The 5,098-nt window shown below is 39.3% G+C and overlaps 1 protein-coding gene across 4 annotated transcripts in view; it reads left to right on the forward strand.

Annotated features, from left to right (window-relative positions):
- Nucleotides 1–5,098, forward strand: part of LOC122089052 — a 117,691-nt gene that overhangs the window by 10,173 nt on the left and 102,420 nt on the right. The window lies entirely within an intron of this gene.

The raw sequence follows: 5,098 nt of genomic DNA on the forward strand, positions 1-5,098 counted from the left end.
AAAAAAATAAAAAAAAAAAGAAAAGAAAAAACATACTGCTGCTCCTCGCCATCCCTTAGCCTCTAACTTTAGCATCGCTTTCCCCCGTACCATCTACCCCCTCCTAGTCTCCTCCCTGAAGGAGTTAGAGCCATTGCTGGAAATCCTCACTTTCCTAGCCGTGGTAGGAGAAAGGGTCTCTGTCGCCTTCATTGCCGTCGCCTTCACCCTCGTTCTAGAGCTCATCGAAAGGCCTTAAACGTGTTCCCTCTAACCCACTGCTGGTCCTTAGCCCTCCAAAGATCGTCGGTATAAATGCCTTCTTCCTTCTTCAAGTTTCTAACGTTGACTAGTGGGAGGCCTGCCCTTCGTCTAGAGCCCTGCACCCTTCTCTGAGGTCCTGACAGTCTCTGGGACTGCCCTTTCCCATGCAGACGGCACAACAATCAGTTGCCATCTTTCTTTGAATCCCGGGGTACAATCAGCTGCTTGAGAACCCTCTCTTGGCTCGTCATAAGTGCTGCCTGCAGATGTCCTTCTCCCTGCTCCCACGCTTTCCCATTCGAGTTTGTCCTCGTTGGAGAATCTCCAATTACCCCGCTTTTACCTCGTCCTTCTTTGTCCTTTATGGGGGCCCCACCACTACTTTATCTCTCTCCCCTTCCATCCCCACACCGTTTCTTGGCCTTGATATCCCTATTGGGTAATCTCCTAATCTTGCCTGTTTTAACCCCTACGACATAGTGGCCCATCCCACTTCCGCCCCTCTTCCTGTCCCCATGTTGGGCCCTCCTCCCCTGAAAAGCACCCATTTCCCTCCTTCCGATTCGCCCTAACCTTCCTTGGTCCCTTGTTGTCAGCTTCTAGTGGCCCACCTACGTGTTTATTGTCGACGTGACATTAGCTCCCTTCCATTCCCCAAAAAGTGGCCCTTTAGTGACTATTTCTCGCCCAACAATGAGAAAATTTTGCCTCTTAGTATGGAAATTCGCAATCATTGCCTTTTTCGTGATAGTATGTCATGAGTTGGAGGGCTATTTCGCATTATTGTCCCTCCTCTCCTTGGTAATGCGCTTTCTTGGGATTGGGCTTGGTTGCCTTGTTGTAGTCAGGTTTTTTCCTTTTTTGTGCTTTTTGTTTGGGCCCTCGCCTCCCTCTTTGTAAAGGCGGGGCCTAATATTTTGCTTGAGTTGCTTGTTCCTCCCCCCTCTTTCCTTTGGTATTAATTTTTTTCTTGAGAAAGAATTCCTTCTATAGTTTTTAAGGTGCTGCTAAAGTGTCGCCTTACCAGCGCCTTGGAGTTGATGCGGTCTAGAGATGGTAAGGCAGTGCTCCGCCTTATGTGAAGTGGCGCCTTATGGGTTTATTTATTTTTATTTTTTCTAAATGCATTTTAAAATTACTTGATGAAGATTCTAAATATAGATTTTTTATTGGTAGGTGTATGGTTTTGTTAACACTTAGAGATGTATGAGATCAGCTTTCCTCCACTAAAAATTACCAAAACAAACAAAACAAAAACACGATTCACAAATAGGGTTTGGATTTTGTCAAGGGTTTTAAGAAAGGGCTTTGAGAAAGAATCAAAGAATAAGGAAGAACCACTGATCTAGGCGACCATTTTGCTCCGGCAGCGGTGAGCTTCATTCTTCTTTGACAAGAGTAGAAATATAATGGATGACCTTAGGGCTTAGGCACTCATTTTGGCATCATAGGGGTAAGTATAATAAATACTTGTATTTTTTATGTCTTCTTTTCTTTATATTTATAATTTTGTTTCATAATTATGTATTTATATTATATGTTAATATGTTATGATTGATGATTGATGAAACTCATGACAATTGGTCCGATCCATGCTTATGTAAGTGACATGTTTCGACAAAACTTCTCAAGTTTCGTGGGTTTCGACCAAGAAAGGGGGAATTTGGCCACGAAACATTAATTTTTCTCAGGTTTTTGCAATATTCTACAATCTTGCATTATCAGCCAAGAGCAACCTAGAGAGGATTTTTGGGAGCTTCAAGTTAAACCACCTTTTCCCCAAACTTATTTTTTTGTTCAACACAGTAGTAGACATAGTAGAATTCTTTCAAAGCAATCATGTGTGCCCCCACATCCTCACTGTCTCAGTGAGCCATTCCCTAGGTTGTGGTACCTGAAAAATGTTGATGATAGGGCTTATAGGTGGACAGTGATGGACTTTTAGAATAATTGGGTCCAGAAAATGTCATTGGTGTTATTTAACCTAAAGGGGGTGAATAGGTTAATTTAGTGAAATCCACCTTTCGAATTTTAGCTTCATTACGTGGTTGTAAATAATGTGGAAATTGAAATCTAAATGATTAACAAGCACTATCATACAAAGTATACAAAGGATTTATAGAGGTTCGACTCACCTGAGTCTACTCCACTCCCTTTAAAACCTCCTTGATAGATTTTCCGCTAATTATCCCTTTTTATAGGTGGGGCCAAATTCACCTCTTACACTCTTTTAAGGATAAGAGTATTTGTACAAATATATTTGCAAGATGAGTGGGTCCTTTTGAATCTCTTAAGGATGTCAGAGTCCTACACAAGACTAAGAACCATCTAGTCTTTGTGTACATAGCCCAATCCTAGAGTTCAACCAACTTTTCAGCAAATAAAAATACAATTTAAAAGTAAAGGTAGGATATCACCTATGACTTTCGTGCATGTATGATATGCAATAAAGTAAACAAATGCACCTTGATGTCTTCTAGAATGTTTCTCTCAAAACTGATAAAGTAGAGAAGACTTGCATTAGTGCTTTTGAGTCTTTCTTGAAATGTGTGAAAGATGAAACTTCAAACTCAAGACGTAACGTTGCTTTCTTGCTTTGAAATTGCTCCTAAATGATAGTAATTGATTGTGATTAACGAAAGGTATTTATAGGTGTGTTCGATGTGCTAATTAATGTGTTTAATTAAATCACAAGTAGACAAAATTTTGCTCTACCGGTTGACATTTTCATATAACCGTTTGAAAAGAGAAGTTAGAAACTAGCCTTTGGAACCCTTCTTGGCCTACCAGACAAGTACCTGTTGATTGGTTGCTCCAGCCGGTGGACTTCTGGTTGACTGGTAGCCTACCGGTTCGATCTTGAAAGCTTCTATTCCAAACCTTGTTACATTCATCCTCTACTGGTCGCGGTTCGAACTGGGTGGTCATTTGACAGACCGACTTTAGTCATATCTGTTTGGGTGTATATGTGTTGACCAATTCTTGAAATCTATCATGTGTTTTTAGTGTCCGAGGGCCATATTGACAATTGTCAAGGTGCCTCCTAAGGTCTTTTCTAAGTTGGCATAGGTACGCACATCCATAGTTATCAAGGCGTCGCCTAGGCAACAAGGCAGCTCAGCCTAGACTGGCGCCTAGGCTTCACCTTGATTTTTGCTATCCTCCCTCACCTTATTGACTTGATAACCTTGTGCACATGTCATGCAGTCGATGTTTATGAAATGCAGTGCAAGTGTGTGTGCACTATTCTATTCTAAGAATTAATAACACGATCTTCACGATAATTTCTTGACTTCAACATCTTTGTCTTCTTGGGTTTGATACGTCCTCCTTCATTCTTCGAGCCCTTCTTCACATTGCTTTGTAACGTTGAAGCCACCAAGACTATTCATTGCATTACTACATAACACAATGATAAGAGACGAATAACGTTAAATGCTTCCATTTGTTTGTTATCATCAAAACCAATTGAAGTGTGGCATGTGGGTGTATCCCCAACAATGGGATTCATATGTGTTGCATTGAAAGGAACGGCTACGACATCTGCAGTGGTATGCACCCTGAGGATTGGAGCTGCCTAGAAACTCCCCCTAGTATTGAGTGGTGAATACTCTATGACTAGTTCACTATCTAAGTTATATGTTTTGATTGTTTTAATAACTTTTTTATATTTCTAGCATCTAAGTTATATGTAGTCTTCGGCGCCATTTGATAACGTTTCTGCTGTTTCTGTGTCTAGAAACAGAAGAAACGACTTTTCACATTTCCGGAAACAAAAATGGATTTGTTTGTGATTAATAAACCTGTTTCTCGAAACGTTTTTTGCAGACATAATGCCACTAAAAAACCTAATAGTATCATCGGATGCCCAAAAGGGAGAGAGGGTTCGGTTACCTCTTTTTAGGTTTAAATAGTTGAGAGATTTATTGGGCCCAATCTTTTTTTTTTCTCTCAAATTCGTTTCTAGAAACGACGAAACAAGTCGGACTTGTTTTGTTAAAGTCGTTTCTAGAATTGTAAATAGGCATAAATTTTGATTTATGTTTCTAGAAACAGGTGAAGCAGAACAACCTTATCAAACGCTTTTTAGGCTGTTTCTCCATTTCTGGGAACAAGAAAACGCAGAAACGGCAGAAACGGAACGTTGTAAAATGGTGCCTTCGTGAATGTAACAAATTAACAAGGCCAGTATACGACATCATTCGACGTACACTAGAAAACTTGGGTTGACACCACAAGTACCATTTTGGGTGTTCTTTTTATGAAAATAGTTCATGGATTAGCTTTAAAAGGTTAAAGTATAGGATATACACAAAAAATCAGACCAAAAACACTTTTTGGGGATCGAAACCAATGTTTCCATAAAGCTCAGAAAAGTACTTGGTTTCACCGAAATTTCATAGGTTTTTACCTATATTTCGGTTTTAGAACCTTGGGATTGCCTTGGCACCATAACGAAAAGAATATATATATATATATATATTTGAGTTTCCAACATTCATTCACTTTTATTTGTTTTGTGTTTATTTCATACTCCTGCTCCTAAATAAATCACTTTGAGAAAATGCACATTTTGAGGACTGGTAACCAATAGTCTAACTTCCCACTTTTCTTAATTTATTTTCCCTCATTGCCGTCAATTTATATGTATTCCAAGTGGACCCTAATTTACAACATGGGAATTAAAAAAACACTTACTGTAGTGTGTCAAATAGTAAAATGGAAAAAAAAAAATCATAGTTAATGCATTAGTCTAACTTCCCACTTTTCTTAATTTATTTTCGATCATTGCCGTCAATTTATATGTATTCCAAGTGGACCCTAATTTACAACATGGGAATTAAAAAAACACTTA

Source organism: Macadamia integrifolia, chromosome 9, assembly GCF_013358625.1.
Source record: "Macadamia integrifolia cultivar HAES 741 chromosome 9, SCU_Mint_v3, whole genome shotgun sequence".
Lineage (NCBI taxonomy): Eukaryota > Viridiplantae > Streptophyta > Magnoliopsida > Proteales > Proteaceae > Macadamia > Macadamia integrifolia.